This window comes from Siphateles boraxobius, unplaced genomic scaffold (genome assembly GCF_051911475.1).
Source record: "Siphateles boraxobius isolate OS27281-9 unplaced genomic scaffold, OSU_SipBor_1 6, whole genome shotgun sequence".
NCBI lineage: Eukaryota > Metazoa > Chordata > Actinopteri > Cypriniformes > Leuciscidae > Siphateles > Siphateles boraxobius.
In genome coordinates, this window is record NW_027509186.1 from 10,004,387 (window position 1) to 10,015,048 (window position 10,662).

Consider the following 10,662-nt stretch of genomic DNA (forward strand, 5'->3'; position numbering starts at 1 on the left):
TCCTTGGATCAAAGTTCGCTTTGAATACATAAAAACAGTTCATAATTACGGTTTAGTTTAACAGTTTACAGTTAATGCACAGAAAACATGTTTACAGAAGCAATTAACAATATCAGCAAATATATACATGTATACATACATTTAAGCATAAATAGTGTCCTTTAACCTTCAAATGTGGTTTGCATTTTATGCTCAGACCTGCATCAAAGGAAGCTTAGAGATTTAATAAAGTATTAAAACATGCTAAACATTAGATCAACAAATCTATTTCTCTTTTAGTTTTTCATGTCTGTAAAATGAAGCCTAAAATCTATAACAGCATGTGCAAAGGGTTTTTAAATCTTATTCTGTAGCTCCCCCTCTTCTGATTTAGGTCATGCTACCTCTCTTAAATATCCCCCGCTCCCCTCCCGTGATGTCTAGGACAACAGCTTGCTATTATTATTACTGTTATTTCTTGTTATTTTCCTTAATGGGTATGGCTTGAGGCAGGATTCACTTTTTGAAGTACAGAATAGGTTCTGCAATCTTAACAGGCCTTAATGTTTCAGGTAAAATGAGGGTGCTATTAAGTCAATTGGAGGCATATAAGATGAAAATGAAATGTTTTGTTGAGTCAATGTTCCATTAATCTATATACGAAAACACTTTTCAAAATAAAGAATTAAATCTTGCTTAAATGCCAGTCAAGTAACTAATTTAATAGCACCATCAGTTAATGGGCACTTTTTACATTTTTGATTGTATTCCACAGCTACTCCAGCCATTTGCTCGTTCTATTTAAATAAAATAATTGTATTGACCAAAGAGAGAGAGAAAAAAAAACACTTCTGAGCTTGTAGCTTAAATCAAATATAAAATGGCAAAATTAAGGCAATATGTCTTTCTATAGAAAACACTATAGTGTTTTTATTCTTGGAGCACTTTTCTATATAAGAAAACACTATACCAGTATTTAATGGTATTTAATTTAATTACTAATTAAAGCACTCAATGTAAAGAAACACTACATTTTTAGGAATCTTTAAAATCTTTTTAAGAATTAGCTTTAAAGGGATTCTTCAGCTCTGGGAAGATGAATGTGTATTTAATAGTGGTCATTTATATAGTAGAAATTTGGAAATATTTTTGAAATTGAAGCATTCTAGACTGAGAAAAGGCAGAACATGTATTTTTTACTCATGTGGCTGGAAGACAACAACTCCCAGAATGCACTTGCTTTGCTGCCCTTACGAGTAGGGTTGGGTATCGAGAACCGGTTCCATTTTAGAACCGGTTCCAAAATGCCAAAAACCGGGGATTTGATAAGACACGCGCATTTCGATTCCGCTTATCGATTCCTTACTTTGGTGATGCTCGCTCGCGCATGCGCGCGCGGTGAATGGCAGTGAGCATTTGTTTACTGTTGTATTGATCTGCCAGGACCTGCCTGCCGCACATGCGCTGTACGTTATATTTACGATGGCAGAGCGCGGCAAACGTTCAAAAGTTTGGTTAAGCTTTTCAAAAAAAGATGAAAATACAGCGAATTGTATAACATGCAAGAAAGACATTTCATGCAAGGGAGGAAGCACCTCCAATATGATGAAACATTTGCTTCAACACGGGGTCAATTTGAAGGAATGCACCGCATTTGATTCGGTGCGATCTCTCAGCAGCAGTACCACAGGTTTCCACACACCAGATAAAGCTACTAGCAGCAGCAATACCAGTCTCTCACACTCAGGTACAAAACACAGATGAGCAGACATTCGTCTTCGAACTAGAGCCGCATAATTCTGGATTTGTTTAAAATTGTTGTGTTGTTTTGTTTAAAGTGGAGATCATCATGAATAAATACATCAGACAATTAATATGAGTCGAGTCTATTAAATGTATTTTTTTTTGAATGAATACTTGTTTGATACTCCATAAATACTTTTTAGTTAATGAATGATTCACCATTTCTGAACGCTATTACTGGTAATAGCCTAAATGTGACAAGAATAAAAGGTAGAATTGTTACAAGTATTTGCTCTCCTTTTTCTCTCCAATAAATTTTGGAATCGAAACCAAGAATCGTTAAGAACCGGATTCGATAAGCAGAATCGGAATCGGAATCGTTAAAATTGAAACGATACCCAACCCTACTTACGAGGCCAAGCCACTCCCTAACCACGCCTACCGGTTACAGGCGGCAATATCCGAAAAATTTCTCCACACATATTCTCTAGGCTAATACATACTCTAGTAACAGTAAAGGTTTATAAAAAGAACCACAACCAATGTGAGTTATAACTTTTAATGAAAAAAATAATTAATATTAACACTTTTACACTCAAAGCTCTTCCAGAGCTTCAGCTGTTTCCTTATATGCATTCACAGTATTGCCCGTCAGGAGCTGGATATCTCCGTCTGATATCCTGGACAACACAGGTGGGCAAAACGAGACAATAGTCTTTACTATGTCTCTCGCCTTGCAGGACCCCATTCCATAAAGTGACGGTAGGCTGTTAGGCATCGGCGATATTGTCTACAAAACAGTAACGTTAAGCACAACGTTAGCAATGCGAACTATTTGCACATACAGTATGCTAGCATAGATGTAAATATAACAATAATAGGTCAGCTGACTACGCATGAAGAACATTGTGATAATGCCGAGTGTCCAAACTCTGTTCATTACGTCTTAGTAAAAAAAAGAAAAACAAACCAAATACTCACTTTACACTAAGCCGTCCATTTGTCCCTGCAGGCTTTGGCTGGCGTTTCCAATTTATCTCGTCCAGAAGAAAATGACATAGCTGAAATACGCGACAGCAATAGGTAGGGATGCATCGAAGTGAAAATTCTTGGCCGAAGCCGAATAATAATGAAACGCTTGGCCGAAGGCCAATTACCGAACGCGGTGTTTCACATTTTTTCCATTTATTTTGCCAATTTTTTCACCTTTGCATTTAATTAAATAGTAAAAATATGCTTTTTTACTATTTTGTCTTGCTTTTCAGAGAAAAAAAATCGAATTGCAAAAATACCATTTATTTAACACTGATTTTTTTTTTTACATTCCAGCAGATATTATTTAAACAAAGCACAATATAACTTAAAATAAATAAATTAGTAAAATAAAAAATATATTTTTATTTGGCCATCTTTGAAGCCCCCCTTCTTGAATAGCCTATGTTAGGCCTGTAACTGACTGCTGAAAGAATGTAACTAAAAAAGTGCATTGAAAAGTGCAAAAAAAATGCACTTTTCAACAACATATGAATAACTGTCCTAGACATAAGCCTTCTTTCGCGGTTTACATACACTTTATCGTGGGCGTTGACAGGTTTGCATGGATTGCCTCAGATCATATGGGTTTCAATATAGCGCGCGCTCTCCGTGGCGATTAGCAGATAAGGAGTTGCCATGAGAACGACTGACATCTCTCTCTTTTCATACAGATTACATAAACAGAGAATATTTGTTTTCGTTTTGAATTAGATCATTTAAAAGTAGACAATTAAATGATTATAAAGATAATATCTATATTGCCTTTGCCTGTGTGACTAGTATTGGCTGAGTTTTGTTTAAGTTTAGAGACGTGCTCCAGAAAAAAAGTTAAGGGAGACGGAGAGGCAGAGTGCACACCCTGTTTATTTTCTTTATTTTACAAAAGCACAGTTTTGTTTCGATTGTAAGTGGACACAAGTAGACATTTAACAGTTTATTTTTTCATATTTCTGCATTTAAGTGACCATAAATGACGGAGTATTTAAGTCTATTTTGCTGCTATGTGAATAAAATCCAGCAGAACGCGGCGGTGCGTTTGTCAACTACAGAGGGTTAAAAGACGCTTTAGTGCTGCAAGTAAGGGTATAACGTCTGCACAGATGCATCAGATGAGCTTCTCTTTCGTTATCTGCTCAAAGGGGGCATGTTGGCTGCTTTTATAAAGCGCTCGCCTATCACTCTACGCTGGTTACTATTTGACCGCGTCATCAAAAACATCATTGTTCGGTCAAATTTATTCGGTCTTTTTTACTTATCCGAACATGCGGTTAGGATGACCACCTGCTAATAAGCCCAAGGTGGGACAAGAGGTATGTTTCTGAGGGACAATGTGGGACACTGCCTGGCGCGGCGGTGCCCCCACCCCACGGACAGACTCACTGATAGTGGTTTACCCATTTCTAGCACATACCACCTTACATGGTATATTAATAATGCCCTATTCCCCTAAACATGTGTAATTGCTGATGTATGCTCATGAATAGGCCAACCAATGTGTATTTTTTTCTAAATAAAGATTCATAATATTTTGAACATTCAATGAATTGACAGATGCACTTCCACTTACGATTTACTTTAGCTATTTAATTTTATTTATTTTTCATTACAATTTATTCACCTTAAATAAATAATAATATAAAATTATAGGACTAACAGGAATAGCTTTTTTTCACATGACGTCACGTCACTGCGTTGCCATAGCGATACATACAGATGGAGGGCAGGAAGTGATTTTCTATATTTAGGACTCACTATAACAAACTCAAAATGCCTATGTTTAGCGTCGTTTATGGTTGCTCAAATCGATCAAACCTCGAGGAGTTTTTATCGTGTGCCAAAATTTGTTGTTCATAAGAGGGGAAAATACAAGAAATTGACAGAAAAACATCGGAAAAATTGCCGGTCGGGAGGAGCCGAATGGGAAAATGCCCGTGTGTGTCAGTGATCACTTCGTCAAAGCTGAGTTAATACAGCTTATCTGTCTGTTTGTGTAACGTACCAGTTTTTGAACTTTGTAAAGTCAAAGTATGTCTGTGAGACGAGGTAGTTGCTGAGATCTACCGCCTCAATGGCAGGCAAATCTTTCAAGTTGAAAATCGGTCCTCTTCATAACGTATGGGTCACGTCCAACATATGTTTAGATTTTTTGTTTATATATTTCTCTTGTAATAGCGTCTAAAGTAGTACAGTACGGACTTTCCTCCATCACGTCCATTGCGTTCTTCACTTCCTGCCCTCCATCTGAATTTCGCGCGTCAACACAGTCACGTGACTGCAAACAACCTATTGTAGTTGCTCAACACCACAGGAACAGTTTAAAAAAAAATTCTTAACTCACAACTCCAGAGGTTCACGGAACGAGAAGTCACTGCGCTGTCATGACAACAATGAAAAAGTTGACAACAACCTAGTCAGCAATTCAACTGAGGTCACGTGGGTGTGACAACAGTAGCGTGCTGAACTGTCAAGTAATGTTCGTTTGGGTGCCTGGGGCTCGAGGATATAGAGCGACCGACTTTTTTTTTTGAGCAAGCATTGATTATGCGTGACACGGTCTCAATTTGCGGGACGCATGAATTGGGCTTCAAAATGCGCGGGACGGGTGGTCACCCTACATGCGGTGCATCGCTAGCAATAGGACTCTCTATCTGTTTCCATAGGTGCACAGCGCGAGCACTGACACCACCAGTCCTCCACCAGAAGCACGGTAATTCGGAAATACTACTGGTTCTCTACTGATACAAAGCTTAAAGCTAAATCCTGAAGTATCCCTTTGAAAAGCAAAATGGAAAGAATATTGCTGTTTTCTCAAATGTCTAAGATTTAATTATTTCAATGGAAATTTGAAGAGAACTGAGGAAATTCTGTAATTACTTTGAGGTGAGTCCACACTTCCGAGACAAAATACATACACCCATACAAAAACATACAAACATATCAATACATGTTCATGAATGAATATGAGTGTAAAAAAAAAAAATGTATATATATATATATATATATATATATATATTTTTTTTTTTTTTTTTAATTGTTGTTTATCACACTGACACCTTTATATTCTCTAAGATTCATACTATTTATATAAAAACAATAACATATAGTTGTGATAAACAAATTCAAATAATTGTGTTTTTCATGCAATTCATTTGGTTGTTACTTTGGTTTCAAATGGAGGGGGATGCAAATTATTTTGAGGTGATGTCCAGGGACCAGGAAAAGGACAGGACATTCTCGTTAGTAAAGTGCTAATGATCAAAACACTAAGAGTACTTACTGTTCTATGTTGCACATCCTGTTTTGATCATTCCTTTTAATTACTAATAACCTTCTCTTTTAACTGGAAGACATGAACACACATGGGTCGCTCTATGTAATGAGCCATGTCTCCATATACGTAGAGTTGTTTACTAGAATCAGTCAGACCAATTAATTTCGGTTCACTATCACTTAGTGTCTCAGCAACTATTGTCATAAGTGACTAATTATGACCAGATGTATCCAGTAGCTGGTGATTTAATTAGCTTCAGACTGATTAAGAGTGGCCTTCTCTTAGGATACTTTCCTAACTTCAGGGATCTATGATGCTCCCTTGGCTCATTTACTGTTCTCACTGCTTGAACAGTCCCCTGGGAAACTTGGATTAAGTACCTCAAAAACAAAACTGTGATGAAGCAGAAATATGACTTTAATAACCCTAGTTCCTGGAACACCTCAATTTAGGACCATTTCAGCAACTTCATCGTTGACAAGCTATATCCTTTTATATAGTTTATTTAAAATAAACTTTAACATTTTACAAGTGCCCACAGAAATGTTGCCATGTATTGGAGCTGCACGATTCTGGATACATTGTGAATCACGATTTTTTTTGTTTCAAACTGAGATCACGATTCTGAACAGACAACTAAACAAAATAACATGTAATTTACTACAGACACAATGGGACCTGCCTAAGTGTAAGATCACGTGGGTAGAAATTTCTTGGGAAATTAGAGTCGATGTCGAAAGGAGGCTTCCAGTTCCTGGATGTGGTCCACACATCGTCCTGTGGTCAGCCAAAGATTGTAAAATCATCCTAATCTAGTTGACCGTGCAATCGGAGGAGGGCTGTGAAAAGCCTTGAAATATCAGCCTTTAATCCAGGAGTGCAAAGACAACCCTTATGGAACAAAAATATATGGGAATATACTGCAAAATATAATGCAATATATTACATAATACATTTCCATATATGGGAAACTAGTGCTTATATTTTTCAATATACTGCAATATATGCATTGACCATGTAGGTATGTGACAAACTGACCTATATACGCACAAGCGCTTTGTTCCCGCGGCTGCGCCAGACGCGTTGGTGACTTAGGAAATCTGTCATATCTTTGCTTTGTGAATACCTCTAAAGCCCATATACTAGTGACGTAAATTACGTCATCACGTTGATTTTCACGTTCGAGTTTCCAGGATGGCTGCTGTAAGAAGAACGTTATAAGCGAAGCAAAATTTCTCTCGTGTTTGGCATCAAAATCCGCTATGAAGGTAAGTATTTTTTTGTTTCAAACCCAATACTTTTGATAGAATATACATTTAACTTGAAATAGGTGAAGTTTGGGATTGATTGTAACATTCGCATGTGTTTTTTTACGATCCGCAAGTGACGTTGTTGTCAAAAGCAGAATCGGCCATTCAATCATATTGGCTTCCAAAACTTCTCTCAGTTTTCATCAATCCGTGCGGTATTTTTCAAAGTAATCATACAGAACGAAGGTTTATAATCTCTAGATTACATTATTGGCATGATTTTGTCAAACATATAAATAAATACCATGGATGGTTATGGATTTGATTGGGAACAACTGTGCTTCTGGCTGCCTGCTAGGTCATGTGACCCGTTTCTAGCAAGCTTATTGGCAGAATCTTACAAACATTTCAGGCCATGTGTGCTGTATTATTCTGCACAGAGTTGGTAAAATTGAATTATTTTCACAATTACTGAAATGTCTTTTTTTTAAAGTAAATTAAAGCAGCAAAAACAACCAAATGTCTGTAGTACTTGTAGGCCTCATTGCTGTGTGTTGTGATAATCAATTTCTTTGGCCTACTGATGTTTATTCTTAAACAAAATTCAACATACATGAATTTATTAATTTCTAAATGATAAATAACATAATCATGAATTAATATTACTTCTGAGAAATAAATAATTGTCTATTTTTTAGGTATTTTTACTAACGGGCGGCCCTTCTTGATGAAACGATGCCAGTGGTGGGAGAATAACTTGACTTCCATATCATCCAAGGTGAGTCGTTTTTCATCCTAACTGAAAAAAATAGAATTATGGAGTAGTAGTCTTAATATGTATATATTTATTTTAAATTATACTGAAAAACTGGAGTAGATCCTGTGGTGTTTACATATTTATATTTCCACAACAACAAAATAGAAATTTCTTCTAGATGAGCAATTTTGGAACTGCATTCGATATTCATGAATTAAATTGGATATAAATTAAATTAAAACTTCTTTTTTTTTCCCAAGGTTATACCATCATGCCACCGAAGAAAAAGTCAAAGCGGGGATCGTTTTCTCCTCAGCCAAGTCTGTCTCGTCAGTATTTGATGGAACATTTCACTGCTGTACCAGCTAATCACGAGGAGCTAAAAAATGGTCATGTGTTACTCTCATTCATCTCTAATGACCATTCTTGGATGAATGTTGTCCGGGATATAAGTAACAAAATTCCTGGAATCTCAATTATACAGCATCAAGTGGTATCCCTTGTGTCCAGTTCATTACACAGATTTAAGAACCTCTCTCGTGATGCAGAGATGGCAAAATTTAAGGAGATCTGCAATGAACTTTTCCCTGTACATCACTCCCCTAGTTCCAGGACTGATCCTCCTACATCTATGAGTGACGAACCCCCCTCTCCACAGTTAGAACCTACATCATCAGTTGAGAATACACCTTCACCCTCAGCCTTGACCCCTGAATCGATCACCCTTCCACAGCTAAGGGGAGATGTCTCGACTCCACGAAAACTCAAAATGAGGAGAAGACTGGAATTCATGGCAAAATCTAGAAGTGAAATTAAGCAAAAATATGCTATGGAGATGAAGTTGTTAAGAAAGCAGCTGAGACCGCATAAGAGTGTGAAGTACCTGAACCAGTGTCTTAAAAGGAAAGATGAAATCATAGAGAGGAAAAAATCTACAATTAGGATTTTTCGACACAAACTGAAAACCACAAAATGGGCTACTGAACTAGAGGAAACTAAATTTAAGTTGGCCAGACTGATAAAGAAGCACTGCATATTGAAGCAGTCCAACAAGAACAGGTGTCTTACTACCGTTAGTAAACAACTTCATGAGAATGACCATACTAGACTCTCAAACTTGTAAACTGAAAAATATGACGAGATAAGGTACTTATCACTCTATGAAATGAATGAAACACTCTATCTTAAAGAATCCATTACTAATGAAGCGTCTATTGTTGAGAAAAAAAACTAAGAAAGATGAGAAAACCTTCTCATTAGATATGAGACAGATGGTGTATGATTCAATAATCAACCAAGTTCATACTAAGAATATACCAGTACTCATCAGAAGGTTTGCTATGCGATTTGGAGTAAAGATTACTGCTGTTCCCCACAGAAATACTGTCGAGCAGATGGCCCGAGAGCTTGGTGCGATATCGGACCAACAAACCGCTGAAGTGGCAATGACTACCGAGAACCTTACATTAGGATTTGACGCAACAACACAGGAAGGTGTTCATAAAAATAGCATACATCTTACAACTAAAAAAAAGTGCTTTGTAGTAGCCATCGATCAGTTACCCGGTGGCACTGTGGAAGACTATGCTGAACATGTGACAAGTTCTATTGATAAACTTGCTAAAGTTTATTCAGTTTCATATTTCTGTGATTACCAAGACTGCCATAAATCTATTATCAGCAACATTTCAAATGTTATGACAGACCGCGCGGTTGTAATCCACGCTGCAATCCAGAGAATTTCAGAGTCGTGGGGCAAACCTCTTAATGAGCTTAACTGCAACCTTCATCCCATCGACACCATTGCCAGTTCATGTCGGGCTGCATTGAAGACATTGGAGACTTCTAAGGGACATGTATTTGGCAAAGACTGTATGGCAGCAAACATTGTCCTCCAAATGAACAAACTTCGTTATAAGGATGGGAAGGGAGACCCAAAGGGTTTCACTACTTTTCTTGAAGATGTCAATTTGCCCCATGGCTTGTTACCCCGTTATCGCGGGAATCGTCTCCATGTACTTTTTCACCTATGTGGCAAATACATAGAGCATTATGAATATTTGAGAAGTTCTTGAGAACTGGGACAGTGTCATGTGGTGGATTGCTGTCAGGCTTGCACAAAGACTTCACTAACCCAACTGCCAAGCTGGAAATCCAGGTCCTCGGCTTGAATGGAAAACTATTATCAGGCCCTTGGATGAAGAAGTTTTACACTTCTGCCGATAAGCAAGTTGATCACCTGGAAGGAATAAGTATTGTCAAAAACGTTCTGTCATCCCTCAAAGAAGCTCAACAGGATCCAATCAGTCCTCACTCGTGATACAGATTTTTTTGGTGACACTCTTGACAAGTGTGACTCAACATTAGCCAGACTCCTAGAGTTTCCATTGGACAAAGATTATTTTGCCAGTATAATGCCTTGTCTGTCTTTCTGCTACAACTGCTGTCATAGAAAGACAGTACAAACGATATTTAGAACTGGTTGTGACTGATGAATTACGGAAAGAAACAGAAACAGTGTAATGAAGACTTTATAGCTAGGACTGTAATTGTAGCTAGATGGGATAGGTGACCACTGTGGTGCATTGGTAAGAATGCAACTGAATGCTCTTCTTCTCTTCAAAGGA

The 10,662-nt window shown here is 37.4% G+C and overlaps 1 long non-coding RNA gene across 1 annotated transcript; it reads left to right on the plus strand.

Moving 5' to 3' along the window:
* Positions 1–7,117: 7,117 nt before the first annotated feature.
* On the plus strand, positions 7,118–9,626 carry LOC143715846 (uncharacterized). Its single transcript, XR_013195903.1, has 4 exons — positions 7,118–7,296; positions 7,977–8,056; positions 8,296–9,181; positions 9,414–9,626. It is a non-coding gene; the product is annotated as an uncharacterized LOC143715846 (long non-coding RNA).
* The last annotated feature ends 1,036 nt before the right edge of the window (positions 9,627–10,662 follow it).